Source organism: Equus przewalskii, chromosome 29 (genome assembly GCF_037783145.1).
Source record: "Equus przewalskii isolate Varuska chromosome 29, EquPr2, whole genome shotgun sequence".
Taxonomy (NCBI): domain Eukaryota; kingdom Metazoa; phylum Chordata; class Mammalia; order Perissodactyla; family Equidae; genus Equus; species Equus przewalskii.
Window position 1 is genome coordinate 13,837,241 of NC_091859.1, and position 13,053 is coordinate 13,850,293.

Below are 13,053 nucleotides of genomic sequence, written 5' to 3' on the forward strand. Positions count from 1 at the left end.
TGCATTCAGTCAACATACTATTATCAAGGCCACCTCAGAGAATAACCTAGAAGTCCCAAAGTATCCCACCAAGTCAATACTTTTTAGTGGATTTATGAAGAATAAATCTCAAAATAATAATCCATTTTTTAAAAAAGTGAATAAATTGGCAGATGTTACTGAAAATATTCTAGGTGTCAAACCATGACTTAGAGACTGTTTCTATTCATATCTCCACTTTTCTTTACTCTGTTCCCTCAGAGTAGCAAATAGGGACAGAAGCAATTACTAGACTTGGTTTATTCACACACCCCTAACCAATCCGTCTGACCAATGGTATAGTGGACTCTAATTTTATTGACTTGAGTCATATGTCCATCCTTCATTCTGCTGTTGGGTTATGTAGGGATCAGAGCGGGGTCTTCACTAATTAATATACACGGAAAGAACTGAGTTATTTCAATGAGAGAGAGATGGTGTTTATATGAAAAACACATGTCCACATATTCCTATATACTAAAGCCACGGTCCTCCAGCTCATTATTCCTGCTTCTTGAGAAGAATATAGAAACATGTGTGGTGCATTGAGGTTGAATTCATGTTGCAAGTCTATACAACAATTTCATACACTAACATCCCATCTCACAATGTTTTTTCAGTAATTTATGTAACAATTGGCTGCGAAAGTTGGCTTTTATTACTCTTTGAATTTTGAGAATATCAGACAAGTAATATTGCCAGGTTCATTACTGCTCTTGAGAAATTCATAATTAAATCCTCTTCAAAATACCATTATAATCATTTTTAATTCTCTGGAGATTTAACAAAAAATAAAATGTAACAACTGCAATAAAGTTCACTGGTAAATATGCAAGATGTATGTAATTAATTTCTTATTTCTGAAAATATTTCTGAAACTGCATGTTTGCAAATTGTGTATGTGTTAACTTGCTTAGGTAACAATTGAAAGAGGAAAGCAAAAGAGTCAAGGCTCTTCAGGGCTTTAGGGAAGTGAGGTTCTGTGGAAGCATATGGAAATTCTTCCTTTATCTGGACAAGTATTTGTTCTTCACGATACCCATGCACTGTAAATTAGACTTTCATAAGGTGTTTAAAAAATCGAAACCTGAAAAAAAATACATTTTAATAGAGGTTTACCATATGTATAATTTTTTTAAATATGAAATATTTTCATTAGGATTTAAAATGAACACTTGTCATTAATTATGATTCAAAACAGTTAATGGCAAATTAGCACCCCAACAATCAACCATTCTCTTAAAATCTTGACATCACGTTGTGTAAAGTGCAGGATTCAACAATCTTTATGACCTCTTTGACATGACTGCCCTTCCCCAAATTGTGAAGCTTTATGTAGTTGATCTTTGACAGAATTATAGACATCCCTAATAATTTTGTGATATTAATCTTTGACCATTAACAAATTTTTAAAAAATGAGTAATCCAATGCTTTAAATTTGTAACTATTATTTCTAGAGCTATCTTTTGGTCGTATACTTCCTCTGGTCTTACAGCCAATAAGGAGTGTTTAAGTAGTAATTTTATACATTGGTTATATACATATATGTACATATACCTATACATATATATACACATACTCTTAATCAATGATTGCCCAAAATTCCCCACCATTCATATAGCAATAAGAGTCACAAATTAATTCAGTTATATGACTTCAGAAACAAATAAGAAGATGTGCTAATTTGGAGAAATAGAGTTTGCTTTTGGTAAATGTTATTTTAATAACATTGACATAAATAAATTACTTATTAAATTACTGAAAGCTTAAACATCAACACTGACTCACTTTAAAAGGACCTCTGATAGTCACTAATAACTTAAAGACTAGTGACTTAAAGGTTAAATTTTCTGAATCTTGTGACATTATCTAGTACTTTATTTACATTATTGCATAGTGTTAAAGAGATTGAAACTGAAGAATCTACTTCTTAAAAGATCTAGTTTATACCAGATTGTCCTTCCCCCCCCCAGTTTTTAATGAATGAGGAGCTATGTGAAAATTAATCATTATTTAATTGGTTCTCCATTGTTCACCAGTTCTCTGAGTCTCGGGGACTTAAAACAAGTTGGATACAAGTGGTGATAATTTTGAGTTAGACTAGTCCAAACAAAAGACTTTGCAAGAAAGTGGATAGACACAGAGATGAAAATCACCAGCACTGCCTTGTTATCCTGTGTGCACCCATACAATTGCCACACCTGTGTTTGAAATACTTTAGACAAATATTATGACTTTCTAATAAGATGGTGAAGAATTCTGGCATTTCCAACAAGCTCCTTCCGAGGTTGGAAAGATCCTAAGTTGCATTGTGGCTGCATTTTTCCTACATGTTTAGGAATTAAGTCTTTTTTTCTTTTACCTTTATGAAGGGATATGATAGAAAACATCTGAGGAATTGAGAAAACATATAATCACACCCCGAAACTTTCATAGAAGAATGTCAGTGTTAAAGGATTATGGATGCTTCTCTTATCAACACCAGAGAATATGCTGTTTTAGATGTTTATCTCAAAAATTCAAAAATCAGGACAGAAACATCATCTATCACTTGAGAAAAGACAGTTAGAAACATTTGAAATTTGAGTGAAATCATTTCATGGTATAAATGTATCTTGCTCTTAAAATTTAAGCTAAATATATCAGGTTATATCATGAGGAAGTAACATGAACCTACGTGATCTTTCTTTTCTACAGCAAAATTTCCACTAATTTAAGATGTAAAACTATAGAGATAAGATGTCAATAACCAGGCAATAAATCAGACTGAGATCCAAAAATATAAATTATCCATCTGAATAAAATTTGTGTGTAAATTTCTGGTTGACAAGATGATACTACCTAATGTATTTTATATGCCTGAATTGCTTTTGGATTCACTGGCATGAAGAAATATGTCTATCCACATTAAACAAAAATACTTGATTTCTTTCACTAGGTAAAATAACTAGAGAATTCAAATCTTTTCTCTCTTTTTTTGCTATAGATTCTAGCAACACAACCTTGTTTAGAGCTCAGTTATAGTAAATCATTAATTTGGTTGTTAATATAAGAAGTGAGTTATATATATATAAGAAGTAAAACAATTAACATTGCCTATAATTCTATCTCTTGTATTTAGTCGTTGTTAATATATGGATCTACATACTTCTGGTCTTTTCCCATGTTTTATTACAAAAACCCAAACCAAAACATGCGTGTATGTGTACATATATATACATGTCTACACACACACATGCTCCCAATAGTTTTGTTTTGTTTTTGTTTGCTTTTGATATGTATAATAGGTAAGTAATATCAAATCTAATTTGATAGGATTTAAACAAAATGTAATACATGCATAGATAAAACCATGTTGAATTGGTGGTGTTAGCTAGTTAGTTATTGATGACTTGAAATTAATTTGAAAATGTAGAAGTATGATTAAAAAGGGTGTAAATTACTAAGTATTACAGCAAAAATATTCCTGAATCAAAATATTTGAATATTCATAAGACATTATAGCGGTCTTAAAAGTATATTTTCCATTTTAAATAAAATGCGATGGCCTGCCTGTAACTACTGTGATGTGAATTATATTTTAACCCACTTTGAGTTAGAAATATTGAAAGGTTCCATTTCAATCACATCTCCAAATACATTGTTCTTCATTTTCACGTCTCTTCAACACTTGAATCCGATTTTTTATCTTTTATAGTGTTAAATCCAAGTTCCTCCACTTTAATAGATCCCAAGTGCCTAAAACAAGTAAAGTCTTAACATACAAAACTTGACTCACAGTTTCAAAATAGAAAGCAGTACTTACCCATCCAAGAAGGATGTAACAGCAGCTGAGAAGCTGTCAAGGAGAAAAATGCCAGAAGGATTAATAAATCATATTGCTATAACGTGATGATGAGCATTATAGACAGCTATGTAAAAACTAGGTTGCTAGCAGTCAGATGACCTGGCTTCTTTTAGCCTTGGTAGTAGAGTAGTGCACATTTATCTTCTGTTATGCGCTGGTAAGCAGCTGGCAGTCTCGGTGTATATAAAGATTACTTAAAGACTTTATGATTGGCTTGGATCCAGAAAATGTCCTCTGAGATTACCGTTAGCTATCAGAGATCTCAAATATTGCTGAAGATGATCGAAGAGGCAAAGGAAAGCCAGAAGTCAAAGAAAGACAAGAATAGTAAGAAAAGTTGAGAGGATGATCAGGAATAAAACATGTATACTTAATGATAAAAGAATTTTAAAACAAATTAATGAAACCTAAATGTCCCTGTGGTTCATAAAAAAGAGTGATTTAGTAGGTTATTAAAACGTAAGGGTAGGTAACATCTAAAACAAGGGCTTACAGAAGAGTATTTTTTACATTTTTATTGTTTTAGTGTTTCTTATAAATAGAAACTAATCCTCGTAATGTATTTTCCCTATTATATATGAAAGGAGATATGTTGCTATTCCACTGTGATTTCCTGTGACCGTATGTATAACATGATATAAATACCAGGAAAAGAAAAGAAACAAACAAACAAAAAAAACCTCTCACTTTGTTACTAATCCCTATGCAATAAATTGGAGAAGCTTTTGAGAAAATCAAGCAATAATTTAACTGTGAGGTATTACATCTGGTTTGGTGACTTGACAATACACAATTAAGATAGTTTATTGATAAATAAATTTCATTAAAATGGATGTTAACAGTATTTAGAAAATCATATTTCCAAAGAAAAAGCCCATGAGGAATAAGATGCTTTCATAACTGCCATAAATGAGAGAGTTTTTGAATTTTAGGCCATTAGTATGATACTACCTTGCATAGCCTAAATTGACAATTCTTACTCATCAACATATACTTTAAACATAGTCAAGAAGTAAGAAAATCAACAATGTGTATAATTCTATCACTTGGAGTTAGCCATTTTTAATACGTGGATCTACATAGTTCTGGTCTTTTCCCCACGTTTTATTACAAATAAACAAACCAAAACATAGCAGAACAAAATCTGTCTTGCCAAATCTAACATATAAGGATATGAGGAATGAACGTTCACCATAATCTCACTTAGGAAATGAATGCTATTGATCTTGCTGAGTATTATGCTAGATTTTTTCTATGTACATACAATCATCTTTGAATGTTACTTAATGTACAAATATATTTATACATATGGCTTTTTATAATGCATACGGTTTTTATAATAATTGTAAAAACACCATTTTCTAACTCATTTTTTGTCTCTAACACTGTATCTTAGATATCTTTCAATATTAGTTCAAACACATCCAATTATTTAATGATTATATATTTGTGATAAAAGAATGATTAATTTATATGTGATTTTTTGGTAACAAATAATTTTGCACTTAAGAAAAACTGTCCATTATTAAGTTAGTTTTTATAGTTAAAACAAGATGAGATTGGTTTTGCAGGAAAACAAGGGAATTTATGTCTTAAGGAGAATTTATGTCAGGTGCAATTTGCAATGATAGATGTTATCATTAAGAAAATAAAATTGTGTAAGTAAGGAAGCCGAGGACTTGCTTAGTAGAAGGCAGGTCTAACAGTTTTGGTTCTGAATAGATTACAGCTGAAAGTGAATATTAGGAGATTCATTCTAAAGTTGATTTTCCTAAGTTGATGCTAAGAACTGCAAGAATTCATTTGCCAAAATTGAGAGTTGGAGCATTTGAAACATAGGAGCTACTCCAACATTGTTGAATTTTCATTTCTATTAATTTATTTTTGTCAAGTTTATTACTCAGGTAACCAAAGGCTGTATTGAAATCATCACATGTTAAAAGGACTCAATAGGATGCGTTTGAAAAACAGAAGCCTAAAATCATAATAAAGCCCTGAAAAGATGTTACACGTAACTTGCATCTATCTAACATCCATGAACTCATTCCCCAAAATGGCACCAAAGTATGTGTATTAGCTTTTCCTCAGGTGTTGACTTTTTCTTTGTAATTTAAAATATTCGCTCTATACATACTTTAATAGCTGTGGTCTTATTGTTGTTCATAATAGCACCTTTAGAATTGACATGCATTTCCTCTTCAACCAAAATTTGTAAAAATAAATTATCTCTCGATTGTTTTGTGATTAATCATGATATAGTTTCTCTGCTAAATCTTAAGTGATTGAAAAATAAATCACATGTGCTGTAAATATTTTTTGGACCACAAGCATTGCAAACTGACATTACAGTATGGATTTTTCATCTTGACAGCTTATTGCAGCAGCCAACTTGTCCCAGATTTTCCTTAAAAGAAACACTAGAATAAATCTGATCAAACATAAAGAATAAAACAAAGCACTTGTTTATTGCTGTAAAGGAATCAACTTGTACATCAGATATCATATGAGATTTATTCCAATTGCTACTGGATAGGTTGAAAATTTTAACTATAAAAATTAGCAGTAATTTTGCTGTTTTCAAAGGGCCAAGATAAAAGGACTACTGAATAGAACAATTGCACCTCACCTTGTTCTAAGGGTAGGAAAACAACCAAACACAAGAAGAAAATCAGTCTTTTCAGGGCATAGATTAAAAACACATTTTTTGATGTTATTTACGTAGTGAATGTTTCTGCCAACAAAAATCTCAGTGCTATAATCTATACTTATTTTGTCACTGTAGTAGTAAGGTAAAAGGAATCAGCCCAAATATATACTAAAATGCTTCATCCAAGGAATAGTATCACCACACAAATCTGTGATATGTAGCCATAACAAAGATAAGATGAGTGACTTTATTCTACTATAAATGTATATAGAGTCAGAGAAAGAGTCAAGGACCTTTTGCTGTTGCACAATACATATATTTCAGTAAAGGTAAACTCAAGCAAAATATTATTTCACTTTTGAGCGAGAATTAGGCTCTGCCTGTGTCATGGCCAGAAAATGTCTTAGGGACAGTGGGTTCAATAGCATATCAAAGTAAATAGAGGAAAAGTGAGGCAGATGATAAGTTAGGGATTGTGATTATGATCTTCCTCACCCTTTTTAAAAGTACTCTTAATATCTTGGATAATATTTAATAAACTATTGTTATATAATAGGTGCTATGCTTATTTTCCACATGTGTTCATCTTATTTTATCCTCCACAGAATCCTACAAAGCAATTTTATGTATTTCACTCTAGATATGAGAAAACTGAAGCACACAGAGACTTGGTAATTTGCTTTTGGTCCACTAGCTAGTGAGTGTCAGAGTTAGAAGTGAATTGAGATTGTCTACCTCCAGGGGCTGTGCTTTTGATTCTTGGATAGACGGCCATAATAACTCATTTGCATAGAACTTTTAGAGTTCTTAAAGAATTTTCATGCCTGTGCTCTCATTTTCCCTTTATAATCATTATACTCAGTCTGTGGGATGGTTGCTGTTCTGTATAACAGACAGAAACGCTAAAAATATGTCTGGTTTTGAGTAGTAATTTTAGCAGTGATTAGGTCCAGAGTTTATGACAAGAACAGCTCAGGCTCCTGTTGCAACTGGATCACCCAATCAGGCTTTTCCTACTGCCCTACAAATGTTTTATTCCTTCTAAGAACACACCCAAATAAACTTCCTGTATGCAAATATGTATCTCAGAGTCTGTTTCCAGTGATCCTGAGCTAAAACAACAGTTTCAGTATCAAACCATTCTCTTGAGTTTGTTGTCCCATCTTCTTGGTTTCTATAATACTCCCTTGTTGTTTTCTTTTTTTCATTACTTTCATTTATTTATGCAGCCTATGAAGTATATCTATTTCATATATTCGATTTTAATATTTTGTCTCTACATTCTGGAGACTCTAGTTTTTGATTCCTCATTTCTTTGGTTGTTTTGTGATTTTTTATTGTAAAATTATATTTCCTAAAATTTTACTTGTAGGAATTATTTGTGGCTTGGACTGAAGGCAGTTTCTTCTATAGAAAAGTCGTAGTTGTTTCTGCCATGTGACTGGGGGCTATACCAACCTAGGACTACTTCAAGCTGTAGTGTTGCATTGAGGTTGTTCACATCACATAAGTAGGATAAATTTAGGCCACAATCCAATATAAGGGTTGGTTTTTACCTAGAAGGATTGTTTTCCCTCATCATTCAGCACTAGGATTCAATCAGGAATATCTTGTAAAACCCTCAGTAAACATACATTTAAAGCTCTTTTACACTTCCATGAAGGGGCTAGCCAATTTGGTGGACCCAGGTTTACGACAGAATTATATTATTTTAACCTTCCTAATTTAAGCAACTAGACTTACCTCTGGAAATCTATGTAAACTAAAACTCAGGTTCACCCGAATTTGCAATTGCACTCAAGGTGGAAGCTAGTTTCAGCACTCTGCTTATCACTTTCCATTTTCTCCTTTTGTTTAGTTTTGCCTCAAAATATTCCTTACTTTCTATTCAGCTCATCAGTGCATTTAAATGTGTTAATCTATTCAGCATTTATAATTTCCTCCAGCCAATGAGACAGACAGATTACCCATTCTGCCAGCCTGCAGACATGTTAGTCCCTCCCTCTAATCTTCAGCAAATATCTTCACTTTTAACATGTGGTCCTTTTTCCCAGCCCAGCCAGCTGGGATGAAGTAAAAATAGAGACTTAAGAGCAGAGAAGCTAAATCTTTGGTTTTTATTTTAATGAAAGCTACATTACTGATATAATAGACAAACAGTTGGGAAAAATGAAAAATTAAATCACTCTTCTCCCTCATGAGAATAAAAAGGATAATTACTCCCTTTGGTACAGAGAAAAGTTTGAACAATGTATTGGAGAGAATCATTTAGATCTTGGTGGGACGTAAGAAGAAGTTTTATACATCTTTTCTGCTGTTAAATCAGTAAAATATAAAAGGAGTATTTACAGAAATTACTAAACAGTTTAGGGACCCAAGAACAAAGGATGCATCTTCCTTTAATTCTTCCTGGAATGATGCAAATAAATATCCTTTTAGGATTCCCTAGTAACCCAGCAAAAATGGGAGCATGAGGGTTAAGGTGTCTCTTCGCTGCTGGAGAAGGAGAAGACACAGGCAGCCACAGCAAGTCTCTTGTGGGTAACAAGAGACAACAACAGGATTTCCTTTTGCCTCTGATAACAAGGCACTTGGCTGAGAAAGAGAAAGCAGGCAGATGTTTCAGGGATCTGTGGTCGTGATGAAAGGAAATTTTAAAGAGCAGTGTGGGATGTATGTCAAGAAACCAGGTGGGAGTACAGAAACCTCAACAGATGCCAGTGTGGTGTGGATATGAGACATGATTGTAGATTGCAACAGATGTCAGTATAGGACAAAGGAAGGCTGAAGCCCAGATGCCTCACCATCTGATATTATTGTATTACACAAACTTTTCAGAAATTAAACCAACCAAGGAAGAAAGGAAGAAGGAAGTTGAAGGGCAATTTTGAATTGACTGAATTAAACCCTGAGCCTGAGAGTACTTTGAAGAAACCAAATTTACTTAAAATTGATTATGTTTTTGCTACCAAACAGAATGGGAACTTAGTTAGAAGCTAACTCTGGTTATGAGGAAAATGAAATAAAAATAAAGATAATTACATATTTTCATCACTTGAATTTTAGAACCTAATATGTTTCTCTTCCACGGGAGATCAAGAGGCTAGATCTCTCAGAAAGAAAGTAGTGGTCAATTGTGTAAATTACTGCTGACAACTAAAGTTGGATGGGAACCAGCAACAAGTGACCCTGCAAGCAGAATCCTAGAATGGCAAGGGTGGAAAATCAAATGGAAGGTGAGAAAGTTGAACTGGTGTATATGTGTGTGTACGTGTGTGTGTGTGTATACACTCTCTTGAAAAACTGGTTACGGAGGGAAATAGGAAATGAAAAACAGATAAAAGTAATAACTAAAGAGATATATGAGGTCAAGGAGACATTTGGTTTGCTTTATATTAGCTTAGAGACAGTAGACCACATTTCACTGATTAGAGGGAGTATGTGGTAGAAATTTAAATGCCGAAGATGCAGGAGACAGAAGAGCTAGAAGTGTAGTGGGAGCAAAGGAGCACATGTGAAGTGAGATTTGGATTGAAGAATCACTCTGTTGTAATGGGAATGGGAGGCAGCAGGTCAGTTTTTAGATACGGTAGCAAAAAAAAGGTAGTTACTGTCTGAAGGATTCTCTCTGGTAAGAAATGAAGCCATACACTGAGATTAACAGAGGAAAGAAAGAAGCAGTAAAAGATTTAAGTAGAGTGAATAAGATGTGATTTCACTGCAGAAATAAGCAGAGTAAACTTTCTGGAGAAACACTGCTTCTTGAATGCATTGTGGAGAGCCCATTTGAGTTTGGTGAACATGAATCTATAGTGCTTCCAATCTACTGTTCAATGCTTAGCTGTTGGCCCACAGGCATAGAGAGGGATTTGTCTGTAGTTGCATTCTTGACAGGTGTGCATGAGATTAGAACAAGGGAGTCAAGAATATTTTTAAAAGAGTAATAGTAAATATGTTACAACCAAAAAGAAGGACTGGATGTGAAAGAAGAATGTGGAAGTAGAAGGCAGTTGATCGGTAATGAGACAATTGAGGATCAATGAATTGGGCATCTCGTCACTGATTCTACTTTTGATGATGGTAGTTGTTAGGATGACCAGCTGATGAAGTTATCAGTGATTTGAAAGAAATAACTTGGAAGTCTGTAAGCGTCCAGCCTCAGAAAGGGAAGCGGGAAGAGAGCAAGGAAATCAGAGAGTTCAAATCTGATGATCAAAAGAGGGAACAGAGAGAGTAGTCTGGGTGCAGCAACAAGAAGCAAGGGAGAGTACCAATTATAAGGAATCTGTGCTGGGTATATTTTATTTGGTTTTCAGGGAAGTGGAAGTATCTTTGAACATAGAAAAATACCTCATTTTGGGAATAGGCTGCTTGTAAGGGGCCAGTCTCAGAAAAGATTCAAAGAGATACTGGATGAGTATTAGTTATGTTGTGAAGAGGCTTTTAAATATGCAAGATTAGATTACATAATCTCCGAAGGTGCTTCCTACTCCAAGCTCTCGTCTGAATCTGAATCTTTATCCACCTACCGTCCATATTTTCTTTTTCTCCCAAGTTCAGTTGTTAGCAAAATTGACTATATCCTCAATCTCTTTCTTGAATATCTTTCCCACCGTCTTACACTAACTTAAACCTGGTTCTTTCCAAATGATATTTCTTCTTCTGCAGACTTTATAAGTTCGGGTCTCAAAGTGGGGTTAAGTGTCCTTTTTGTATTCGTCACTCTATTTCAGATAATTACATCTCCTTCCTCTATAAAACACTTCACGTTGGTGCTGTCATCTAAGATCGCCCTTGTCTCCCCTCTTTGTTCTTTGATGATGTTAGCTCTTGGCTTACTGCTTCTCCAACACCGCTTCTGTAGTTGTAAATTCAAAGTCGAAGACCAAGCTTCTCCCTTCTTCTTCTCAATCATCTTGGTCCCCACCCTAACCTCAAAACTCACTGCTGTGATTATACACATGACTTCGTTGTTACTAATCACTACTACTCTTGCAAACTTTCAATTTCAAACATATCTTACTGCAATTTCCTATCTTTCCAGCTCAATCCTTCTAAGACCCTAACTCCAACAATAGTTTAAAGCCAATGAGACCTCACCATTTTTCCTTATCTCTCACCCCGCACCCAACACCCATGCTTCTTTTATTATCAAGCTTAAATTTAATTGCTAGTAAGTATAAAATCACTCACTTAAATGCAACATCAACTCCTTTGTTTCTTATCATGTTTGTTCACTCTCTTAGCTAAACCAGACTATGGTTAGATCCTAATTTCCACGTACTGTGCACCTACACATGCACCTGCACCACTGCGCTAGCCTAGAGGAAACCCTAAACCCTCTGCACTAGCCTCACTTTAAATTCCTGAGCACCAGCTCACACTTTATTTCCCTAGTCCACTCACTCTTTACTATACTATCTGACTAGGTTATACTATGTCCTTTTGCCACAAAATTCAGCTTGTGACTATTCTTCCTATTTCACTGAAGAAAATAAAGCAGTCAAAAGAGAAATTCCATCCACCACCTGCCCCTTCACATCTATTTTCTTCCATTTGTGCTTGAATACTCTAACTTCTCTTTCGTTGTCAGAAGGGACTGCACTCGAAGTAAGTATAGTCTTTCCACTGTGTACTCAATCCAATCTCCTTTTTCTCTCTCAAGGACATTGCTTTAGCAATTTTCCCTTCTCTCTTTCTTTATTAAATATTCCCCATCAACATCAAAATAATACTCAGTTATGCTGCCTATCCTATAAATACAAATTGTCTTGACATCACTTCCCCTTCTAGCTATCACCTCGTTCTTCTAACTATAAGTAAAACCCCTTGAAATCGCTATTTTTGATTCTTTGAACATCTTTCTACCAATTTTATTTCAAGCACACTATCATCAAATTTTTATTGTTGCAACTCCACCAAAACTGCTCATTTTGTTGTCACTATGGATCTCCACATTGCCAAGTCCAATGGTCAATTCTCAGCATCATGTTTTTTGACCTATCAGGAAGCAGCAGGCACCACTGATCATTCTCTCCAACTTAAAATACTTCCTTTACTTGATCTCTTTCCTAATAACACAAGTCCTGGTTTCCTTTCTATTTTGCTGGCTGTTTTTTCTCAGTCTACTTTTTTGTTTTTTATATCATCTAACAAACATCTAAATAATAAGCTACCTTAAGATTAAGTCTTTCAATCATATCTCTATATTGATTCCCCCAAGTGACTTCATCCAGTTTCAAAGATTTAAATCCCATGTCAATTTTACTGTTTTTCAAAGTTGTGTCTCCAGCTTGTAACTCTCCCAATCTTCAGATTTATCCAATGGCATAATCTAGGCATACAAGATTTAACATGTCAAAAACCATGACCCTTACATCCTCACTTAAATCTGATCTTCCTGTGTCTTCACCAACACAGTCAATAACTTCCAATCGCCTACTTAAAAAAACAATGAACCTTCCTTTAGTCTTGTTTTCCTCACAACACACCTCTGTCATTAGCAAATCCTATTTACACGTCTTTCAAAATATATCCCAG

At 34.2% G+C, this 13,053-nt stretch overlaps 1 protein-coding gene across 8 annotated transcripts in view; it reads right to left on the reverse strand.

Moving 5' to 3' along the window:
* Positions 1–13,053, reverse strand: part of MGAT4C (MGAT4 family member C) — a 691,584-nt gene that overhangs the window by 592,934 nt on the left and 85,597 nt on the right. For 6 of the 8 annotated variants that reach the window (XM_070600677.1, XM_070600676.1, XM_070600669.1 and 3 more), the window contains exon 2: positions 3,825–3,857. The exons of the other annotated variants lie outside the window; for them this stretch is intronic. The gene's annotated coding sequence lies outside the window, so the exon portion shown is untranslated. The remainder of the gene's footprint in view (positions 1–3,824; positions 3,858–13,053) is intronic. 8 annotated transcript variants of the gene reach the window in all.